This window comes from Eutrigla gurnardus (genome assembly GCF_963514095.1).
Source record: "Eutrigla gurnardus genome assembly, chromosome: 14".
Classification (NCBI taxonomy): domain Eukaryota; kingdom Metazoa; phylum Chordata; class Actinopteri; order Perciformes; family Triglidae; genus Eutrigla; species Eutrigla gurnardus.
The window spans coordinates 25,615,049-25,626,577 of NC_139937.1; positions in this window are offsets into that span (position 1 = coordinate 25,615,049).

Here is an 11,529-nt window from a genome sequence, read left to right on the forward strand (position 1 = left end):
CCCCTCTACCCCTAACCTTCTGTCTCTCTGCCCCCACCTCCTTCTCCCACCTCCCTGACTGCCTCTTTTCTCCCGTCTACTCTCTTTCCTGTCGCTCTTTTCCTCTGCACCTGTCACTTTTCCTTTCACTTTTCCATGTCTTCCCATCTCTGTGTTTTTTCTGCACCCCCCTCCTCTTCCTCCATCTCCTCTTTCTCATCTCCTCTTACCTGTCACTGTCTTTCTCATCCCATCTGATTGTCTCTTTACTCCCTTCATCTATCCATTCCTCTCTCTCCTTCTCTGTCACCAGCCTCCTTTCTCTCCCTTCTTAAATGTGTGTGTGTGTGTGTGTGTGTGTGTGTGTGTGTGTGTGTGTGTGTGTGTGTGTGTAGGTGTGTGTCAGCATTCAGCACCTCAGTGGAGACAGGGTTTATTGGGGTAATGCATTTATCACTGCTGCGAGTCAGGGCCTCACCTCCTTCTTTGAGCCGGTGAGTAATGAAAATGGGATCAGTTCTGACAACACTGCAACAAACGCACACAATGACTCACAAAAACGCACTCCTACGTATGCATACAAAACACAAAAATGCAACAAAAACAAAAATAAATAAATAAATAACCAGACCCAAGTGATTCTTATGAGCGCAAAGTATCCATTTCACATGCTTTGGGCATTTCTAATGAGGTCTTTTGCTGTTTTCTATTATACATGGGATTCTTTGATACATTGAAATGAAAGCAGTTGCTTTGTGTTTATCTGATTACTTTGAGCAGCTAATTAACACTGTTGCTTTAATTACACAGAGATGACAGGCACATATGCTGCAGACTAGCCATGTAAAACTGCAAGGAAGAGAAATAGCTATGATATAGCATTAATCTCAGTAAAGAGGAATATTTCTAAAATGTCCCTGAGTTGCATTATCTAAGAAGTGTTATTGTTTACTTCACTATCTCTTTGGAGCGAAGAATAAAACATTCTAATATGGAAGCTATGAAGGCTATATTTTTAAGTTGGGGTTAAAAAGATGTTTAACATTTAAACACATTTAAAGTGATGGTTTCATCCAGTAAGGAATAAACAAAGTGGAAAAAACAGACTTTCCTCGAAAAAAATGGACACAGATACGCTTCATCTTTTTAGAAACTACACCACAATCAGCAGGCGTTTCCACCTATACAGGGCTTTGATCAGTTCAGAGTGATCCAGGGATATTATGTCATGATTTCACATTTATTGTTTACCTTTTGGGGAGAAATTTTATTGTGAAATTGTGTGTAAATAAAATAACTAGACAGGCACGTCTGTCTTTGGTAAGCCCCAGAGCAAATCCAGCTCATCAGATTCCTGCAGACTTTCTTTAAATCCAGACAAAATCAAAGATATTGATATAGATACTTAAGGTAAACATAAATAGTAAAGTCCGTTAAAGCCATCTCAGCAAAACAGATAAAATTACTTTAAAGTATTCTATCTACGGAAAACTTTATATTAGTTTTAAGGGGAAAATCCAAAGACTTGGAAGTAAAAAGTTTTTATTTGAGGTTGTGACAACAAGCCATCTGCAGAATCAGCTTCATTGGTCAATAACTAAAACGTGTTTACAACTCTTTTGTTTTTGTTAAGTCTCTAGAGATTAAATATTCAGACATAATTATAGATTCACAACTTACATTCAAAACCGTTTAAAAAAAGAGGTTGTGAACAGAATCAAATTCAACAAATTTTAGACATATTAAGAACAATTTAACTACCGAGGCCTCACAGTTGTAGGTTAATGCTTTATCTCTTCCACAGATGAACCAATGTCAAAATACTAGATTGTGCAGATCTTCTTGGGAACAGTCCAAACGATGCTCAGTTGAATACTAATATGAATATTTTAAGTACAGACAGTACTCGACTAAGCATCAAATGTGTAATTCTGCACCAAAATCCCTTTAATCGTGTCCGAGCAACAATTTCAAACACATTTTTTAAGTCCATGAATGACGTCTGTGTGAATTAAAAACAATAAAATTCAAGTGGGATTGAAAGGCAACATGTCAGTCTATTTTAGCCCTGGTTTTCTAGTGAGAAAGAAGGCAGGTAAGGATCAAGTGTTAATGGCCACGGGTGCCTGTCTAATCCCATTTGGTCTGGCAGTGTCGGCAGGGTGGGGGAGGTCTTCACCAGTTTAAAACGAGACCATCACCACAGGTATTCCAGCAAGCCTCTGATTGGCCTTGACAGAACAAAACATCGCCGCAGCAAACGACTCCAGCACCTCCCACTACATCAAACTCAAAGAGGACGAGGTCACATCAGCAGCAACATAAAGTTTAATCTTAGAAAACAAACTTGTCTTCAAACTGCACCCTTAAACGCAGTGTATCGCAGCCGGGGAAAGCGTTGCTAATACACCAAGTGGTGCGTGGAGAGCCTAAGTCAGGACTGCTGACTAATGTGCCGAAATGGCTGGAAATACTCTGCGGTATTGCAGATGGCAGAGGTATTTGTTATTCATATGGCCCTCAAGGTGCATCCACAAGGCTTGCGTGAGAGTGTGTGTGTGTGCACTTGCATGTGTGGATGTCTATGCGTGTGTGCTTTTTTTTGTGTGTAGTTGTGTGTGTCTTGTGCTTCATCCACGGTGCTGAGGATGCCATTAATGCTTGCTGCTGATCGCCCTCCCACATTTAAATAACAATAGTGCAGTCAGAGAAAGCATCGGTGTGAATCCAACCCGCAAAACACCCAGGAGCTGCAGGCCCCACTCCTGCTGTGTGTGTGTGTGTGTGTGTGTGTGTGTGTGTGTGTGTGTGTGCGTGCGTGCGTGCACTTTAGGTGCACTTGTGCTCAAACATCCACATACACAAGAGCTTGAGAAATGATAGTAGGAGAGACAGGAAGGACAGCAAGAAAGAGCGGCGGCAGCAGTGTCTAAAATACACAGTCACTCTGTTGTGCAGATAGGTTGTATGATGAGAAACCAGGTCTGCCCCATTAGCATGCACTGATGGCCCTGGGTCCCTCAGTTGATGAGCTACCTGTCTTTTAAATTAAATATAGTGCCGGGCCAGAGATGGTCAGAGTACTGAGTGTGGGGTTTGAGTCGTATTTTTCACCTCAGAAATAAGACATTTCAAACCTTCCTCTTGCTGTGACTTCATTCAAGTCATTTCAGTGGCACAGCAGGTCACGGCAGAACTTCACTTAGCATTTTTGGCATTGTATAAAATAATTTGGACAGCACATTATGGACATCACCAAGCACACCAACTCACACAAATGCAATATCAAAAGACATTTCTTTCAATCCAGACTCATAGGTTATTTAAGACCAAGCTTAACACTTCAACACACAAGCAGCGCTACCATTTACCAGTTTATGATTTAACAACCATAAAGAAATCCATCCATTTATCCATCATCCGTACCCACGCATCCTGTTCAGGGTAGCAGAGGCTCAACACTTTTCCAGCTCTCATACAGATCTCATTTCCATAATTTCATTCACACCTACTGGAAACCTAGAGCCGCCACTTAACCCAGTCATGCTTGGGACTGTGGGAAGAAGCCAGACCCCCCATGCAGACACACAACTCCATACAGGAAGTCCTCAGCAAGGCCCCAGTCAGCTGCTGAAACATCCACTATAACTACATCTATACATTTCAGCATACCTATAAAAACACAGATTTATGATAATATGGAAGATGCTGGTGCACATTCATAAACACTGATTTGGCATTTATCCACAGCAGAAACCCACAGGACACTAGGACCCTGACCGCAGCAACGTCATAACTGTCAAAAACAACCTATTTGAGGGTACTTACCAATAAAGTTTCTATGAAAAAAAAAAAAAGAGGGTACTTACCAAAATAAATGCATCATGTCGCCCCTTTAAAGATGACTTTGGCCCCATCTCCTCTTCAAGTGACAGTACCTTTCCACCTGAGCGATGGAAAATGTCAGCGTGAGACAAGAACGTCGACTTTGACCGTGAACGCAACTGGCTCTGAACGCAACTGCAACGTTTAGCTAGCTAGCTAGCTAGTTGTAACGTTAACTCTTGAGCTCATCGACTCCCTAAAAAAGTGTATTTCTCATCTAATTAACGTTAGCCCAAAGGTTAACTAGCCCAGAGGTTAGCTAGCCCAGAGGTTAACTAGCCCAAAGGTTAACTAGCCCAGAGGTTAGCTAGCCCAGAGTTTAGCTAGGTCACCCACCCCCCTCCCCCTTAGCTAGCCGCCCAAAACAAACATTAAATGAGGTTTTAAAACACTCACCGGAGCGTGATGTAACGTTAAGTTAGCTAGCTTCACGGTATCCGCTTGATGACGTCCATTTCAGCCGTAAATAATATTTAAAAATAATAAGAACATATTTGACGTAGAACGGTTGTGGTGTAAATCCGTTTACAGCCGACCCAATTACGTGAAGGTCTAAAACGCCGATTCCAAGATGGCGTGGGATTTCCGTCTTGTGCTCAAGTGCGACACCTGGTGGTCGGAAGATAGATGTGCTTTTTCCCGTTCTCCTCCAGGTATACTGTCCCCGTCCACTTTCCAAGGCAAATGCGTTTCTACTAGGCATAGGACGATATGTAAACGTCATTTTCACGATTATCATTGACGACGATTCATGAAATAACCCAGATAATCATCAGAATATGCTTTAAATGCTTTCAAATGGCACTTAAACACACTGGAATTACTTTGTTCAGAAATCAATATTTTTTCTACACATACCAGATAGAACAAACCTCTATTTTTGGTGAACATCCTTTTTAGTAAAAAAAATAAATAAGGTAATCACAAAGTATAATATCTCGCTGCATAAATAAATATATTTTTATTAGAGATTAGATTAGATTCTAGCATTTCATTTTTTTCTAATACAAAAGGCCTATATAGACCATTTCAATTGTTAATTTGCATTGCTAGGCAATCACTTGGGTCCATGTTTACTTCCTGTCAGGTGATGTCATCACATACAAGCAACCTATACATACTGTGCAACTGGAAATGTTAATGTTTAGAACTGTGCAACTGTTTTATACAGTATATCTGGGTTTTGTTTACAGTATCCACCACAGTGGTGAAGAACTAAGGATGTGCACACCCTCATCTCTTTTTTAATACAGCCTTACTTTATCATTTTATTTACACAACATCTAAATTAGGAACCTTGTTCTTTCTGACCTTTAGATCATGAACAGCAACTGCACCTCAGCCCCATATGCATCATGCTTTATATAAAGCTGAGGCATTGTTTGTCATTTTTTGTGGTCCAGAGGGAAGGTGCGTCCGAGAGATGTAAACTTTTTATTATTATTATTTTTATTTTTTTTGTCTCTGTGCATCCTGTATTCAATGCAATGCATATCCTACAATCTAAAATGCTCTTGACGCTCAGCTCCCCTCGCATTCTGTTTCAACCTCCATCTCTCTTTATAACCAGAGGAACATCTGCATCTCTCAGTCCACTTTTCATGTTGTTCCATCCACCTTGCACATTCCCGGCCTGCAAGCGTACATACACCCAGGTGTGCAGGATGCAGTGTCGCTTCTCACCTCTCTGCTGCACTTTCTGAAAATCTTGGCTGTCACACAACACCTACTCACTGGCATGAACACACACACATGCACACAACACAAGCTAACTGTATTGTGTATTTATGAGCATGTGCACACAGTCTGTCTGATCCCCTTCTGATGCTTTCAAGGAGAACTCGCTGTGCAGTAAAAGCACTAAAAATTCTCAGATGTCCCTTTGAAGGCCGTCAGCAAATAAATTAAGAATACTTATAAACTTTTCGCCACATGCGTCTTCTTTTATTCCTCTTGTGATGTGCCACAAATTGATGCCTAACAGTCACAAGAGCATAGCACGCAAGACAAGCAGAGGAGGGAAGTAAAGAAGGGAGGGAAGCAAAGTATAAGTGGGATGCCGCGGGTGCAGAGAGTTGTGAGAGGCTTTTGGGGAAAGAAAAAAAAAAGAAAAAAGATGGAGACAAAAAGAGTGAGAGGCTGAGACTAATAAGAACCAAGAGACGGCGTGCTGATGTCTTGTGGTGCCATTTGAATACAGGGCAGCAGCAGCTGGAGTCTGTGTCGAACAGCTCTGCACTTCACACGGCATCACCATCAGGAGAGCATAGCGCTGGTAGTACTCTGCTGGAGTCGTACGCTGCTTCACACACTCCCACAGACCATCCTGTGTGTGTGTGTGTGTGTGTGTGTGGGAATGACTTGGAGCTCCATGCTTCTCATTACTCAGCCACTGTAATGTGCTCGCCTTTCTAGCTTTCCATATTGGGGCTGGTGTTCCCACTGTTGGCTTACAGAAAAGGAAACGGGCCGGCCTCACCTCTGTTCTGAATGCATTAGCACACATCACATTTTCAATCTGGACCCCAGCACCAGGTTCCCAGCAAGTCTACTGAATAGTAACAGGGTGTATGCATGCAAGTGTGTATGTGTGTATGCAAGAGGGGGGCGTATGTGTAGCAGAGTATAAAATGCCCCATACTCCTGTTCGGTGCTGATAAGTTGTGTTATGAGAAACCTCCGGGGCAGACAGCAGGGTCATTAGCATGCCTGCTAGATTGAGAGGTAGAGACGAAGGAAGCAGGGAAGGAGAGAAGGGAAGGAGGGAAGGACATTACACCCAAGTTTACCTAAAGTTTTCTAGAGAAACAAGCACATGTCCGGGGCGTGAGTGCACATATCATTCCAAGGTCAAGCACCAACCTTTCACCTCCTCTCCACATCCACATGACGGGGACCTCTTCAGTCTACCTGTCTGGTGTTCATCACCTGTCGCCCCTCCAGAGTCCACTGATTCCCTGATGCACATGAAGCCTTCATTTTAGTATCAAATAGCAGCAGCTGTGAAGAAAGGGGGAAACGATATTTGAGAGGCAGATTTATCTTGTGTGATTTATCTTGAAGGAACCCCTTGTTTGGGAACCACTTCATCTAATTACCATACACTTGTAACAGTATGTGAGGGAGTTAAACTCTACTAAAACAAATCTGAGCACTTGTTCAACCACAGCTGTCCAGGAGTCCTACACCCCCAAACATACATGTTTTATTGAGTACTACATTCGGTGACACAAATCTTTTCTTTTGTGTTTAGGCGACCTGGGAATCATTGTCTCTAATGTTCTGTTGCAATACAACCGCCCTCAGTCTCGACACACCAAGTCCACTCCATCATCTTTAAATCCACTCGTGCCCAAAACATTCTCAGAGGCCTTTTTGGCAGCTATTACAACGCTGTGCTGCTGCCTGGCTCCGTTCAACACCAAGGAGCCCGATTATTGTTTTAATAGCAGCTGCTTCGGTATTCTTCGTGCCGTTGTTGCTCCCTTTAGGAACAACAAATCAAGGAAAATAAAACTCGGATGGCTAAAGGACATGCCTGGGCTGTAAAGAGGAAACATAAAAAAGTCCAACATTAATGGAGAGGCTAATAAAGTCTCCGTGTCCTGCAGTGTTGTAAAAGGACTCATTGCTGAAAATCACGTTTTTTCCCCCTCAAATTTGATTTTGAAAAAACTGTCTCCTTCTCAGTGTTATTGTCTCACTTGTTGACCCCTTCTTCTAGTTATGGAGTTAAAGCTTCCCCTGAGAAGAATATGAATATTTTTTTAATGTTAGTTGACCCAAAAAAGTACAGTTTGGAGGAAATAAAGGGAAGAAAACTTGAATAAACGAGAAACAACACATGCAAATGCTTCCAATCACAGTGCAAGAGGTCACTGAATGCTACGCTGCGGCCTTTGAAGCCAGATCTCAAGTAAAATAGCTCTATTTGTCTGAATGGAGACGGGGCTCCTGTCCTCCACTTCCAAGCTCTGGTTTTAGTCCAGTTTCAGAGAAGAAATCTGTGATGCGATGTCCAGCAGATCCAACGGCCTCGAGGCAGCGGTCACCCTTCCTCTTCATCATTCACTCTTTATTGGAATTAATTTAATTAATTTCTGTCTCACTTCATCTTTTGTCACTGTAATTCAGCAATCTGTCAATAGGTTTTCTTCCAGTTTTAAAAATGTTCTTCCTCATTGTTTTCCTCTCCGTGGTGTTGACCGTTGACAGCAAACTGCACGCTGCCTTCCAGTAATTAACCAAAGTTTTAATTACAATTTACAGTCCAATTAGCACCATTGGTCTGTGACAGCCAAACCTTTGTGAAAGTGGGGATTTTTATTAGCCTACATTTTTATCTTTAAAATCCTTATTGAAGCACTTTGTGTGTGTGTGTGTGTGTGTGTGTGTGTGTGTGTGTGTGTGTGTGTGTGTGTGTGTGTGTGTGTTGGTAAAAGTTAGCTCATTAGTCTTCATCTACGAAAGGAAGCAGAATTTATACGACCACGACGAAAAGAGATAAAAAAGAAGAGATATTGCTGTTTGTAAAATGTGGGGAACCATTAGAAGTAGGACGCTGACCTGTTTCGAGAGCCACGAAAACAACTTAGGACTAAACTCCAGAGTCGAGCTTCTCGCAGGAACACGACGAACACAACAGCAAAACACAGCGTCATTACAACGTCACCGCTGTCTGGATTGTTCTCTAACACTAATGAGCAAGAGAGAGAGAGAGAGAGAGAGAGTACCCTGATTAGTCTGGCAGCATCAGTGTCAGACACTCAGCGGGGCGTCCACAGCTCAGTGTGTGTGTCTGTATGTGTGTTGTGTGTATTCTCAAGCATTTGTATGACTGCCAGTCTTTGCTTTCCCCTTCTTTCGCTTCCTCACTTTTCTTCCTCTTCCCTCTCTAAGCTCCAAAAACTCTGATCCCTGCATTCGCTCAGTCTGGCAAATGACTGCAGGGCCTGACAATCCACTGTCAGCATGCGCCGCCACAGTCAATAACGCTGTCCCATGTCACCGCACTACGCTGGCTAAAGCTCACATTTCTTATCCCTCCCCCCCCCCAAAAAAACGGCTGCTTAACAGCCCTTCTCTGCCTTTGCCAATCCTGCTAAACGCATCACCATATCCAACCCCCCTCCCCCCCTCTCCACCCTCGCATCCCCACCCTGACACGTTTATGGTTCTCCAAATGACCAGAGCATCCTTGGGTGAAGTGAATGCTGCATATTTTAAGGTCAAAAAGTGAAATTTGGGACCAAATGTGATGCACTTTTTTACCCCTGAATTTCTAAGCAAGCGACGGGTGACTGATCCAGCTGTCTGACTGTAACAAGACGAGAGGGTCATGTAGGCTACACTCAAATACACACCCCAATTGCATAAAGCGCAATGTGCACGTGCATGCAATGCATGCATGGGGGGCGGGGGCTCAGACAAGTGTTGCCAAGAAATTGTAGTCTCCAGGATAATCCACTTCTCCTCTATCGTGTTCCATTAACCTCACAGTCTACACACACACACACACACACACACACACTTGTGCACGTCAGTATCAGGGCCTGTGTTGTCCACCTCCATTGTATCTGCATGAGGCTGAGATAATGGCATCTGTCGCTGCTCCTTTTGTCAGGCCTGGCCCCGGCCCCTGCTCACTGCTGGTCCCCATTAGCTGGCTGCTGGCCCGCCGGCCCCGCCGCTCCACGCTCTGCTGCCTGACCGGCAAAATACAGGAGACGCCTGTCCCTTCCTCTAACTCCCACTTCCCTGTATCCTTCCCCTCTCTCTCCCCGGCTCCTCCCTCTGCTGCAGATTAAGGTGGAGTCTGGAGTAGTTTGGTCAACTTGGTTACTAGAAGGCTGGGTTTTCTTTGGAAAATGGGATATTCTACACTAAACTATGTTTCTGATACTTCAATATACCCTAAAATATACGAGCTTCAAGCTCTGGCGTTCAACACATGTATTTAAATGCTGCAAATGAATAATCCATATAGGCTGCAACACGTATCAAATAATCTGACAATTCATCTCTCAATTAATTGATTAATCATTGGGACTTCATCCTGGAAATATGACTTTAATGATTAATCGAGAGTTGACGGATGCTTTTCTGTCCATCAAACGTCAATTAACCCTTTCATGCATGAATTATGATAACCTCAGCTAGGTTCTTATTTATTTTATTTATTATGAAAAACAAGGTTTCAACCCATATTTAATAAAGATATATTTACATGTCTACTCAGGTGGACAGCATGCATTTAGACGTAGACGTGTATTTAACAAACCAACTAAAACGTTTTTAAAAAGGCACGTTTTAAGAATAGATGGGTAATAACAAGAAATGTGTCACGTAAATTCCCCTTAACCTCAACCCTAAACCTAACTCCAACCCTAACCCTAACAAACACCCTGAACCTAACCTTAACCCCAACCTTGACCCTAACCCTAACAACAACCCTAAACCTAACTCTAACCCCTAACCCCAACAACAACCCTAACCCTACAATGTCTGAACTGTAATATCCACTATTATGTGTTGCAGTATTTAACCCTTGTGATATTGTGAATTTGTGCTTTTAAAAGCTTCCTAGTAAATATCACAGCAACTCGTCATCTATAGTTTCCGACAGTAACGCTAACTTGCTTGTGAGATCTCTCTAAACTGTCCATCTCAGCACCAACTTCCACATAATTACACTCACTGTGGCAGCGTCGTCTCTCACAATGTAACAAATGAAGCCTGTATTACATCCGTCACCTCTCTGAGACGTCTCACTTAGTCTCATCATATTCCCCTGGTCTCTCATAAGCGTGGCTAATAAAATGTAAAGATGGGAGATAATACACCACTGACTGAGTTTTTATTAACAACGTAATGGCAATATCATTGTTGTAATGATACTAAGACATCTAAGATGAAGGGCGGACCGGGGCGAGCGGAAGTGAGCGTGACATCACAGGCAAAAGTATGTTCTGCTGGCTTTATTTCATTATTGGTTAAGCTTCCTTATTAGGGACAGGGGGCGAAGCGGCGTTGCCTTTGATAAAGCAAGGCAATTTCAGCAGCTGCTACGGTGCCAAATTACAGTTGTACATCATGCAGCTCTCTCTCTCTCTCTCTCTCTCTCTGTCTCTCTCTCTCTCTCTGCTTCCTCATCTTCTCCTCGGTCTTCCTGTTCTCCAGCCCTCTCTATCTGTGTGTGTGATGTTGATCTCCATGTTGCCTGCACTGTGAAGCAGAAAGGCTGAGAGAAAAGAGCGAGGGGCGACAGCTGAAGCTGCAGACAACAGCCCCATCTAGAGGTCGCATGGAGTCACTGCATTACTGAGCGGCTATGAGATGACCCAGGTGCTCTAAAAGTCCATATTCAGTTATGACTTTTTTTCATGATTTTGACTCATGGTGGACATTTGGATTCGTCTAACGAGTTTGTTAATTAAACCACTTTCCGCTCTGGTGTTGTTTTATAACAGCCTCATTCAAACACACTTATATGGGACGATTGTAAATGATGCTCAGGATGAAGGCGTCCAACAAACGGTATATTTAATCTAGATTATAAAGAGACCGCCATCTGTAATCTTAGTATTACTATCTTGTATTATCAGACACAGTTTTTTCATAACTGCACACCCTCAATTTCTATTTCTGATTTACTTTTGATTGCAA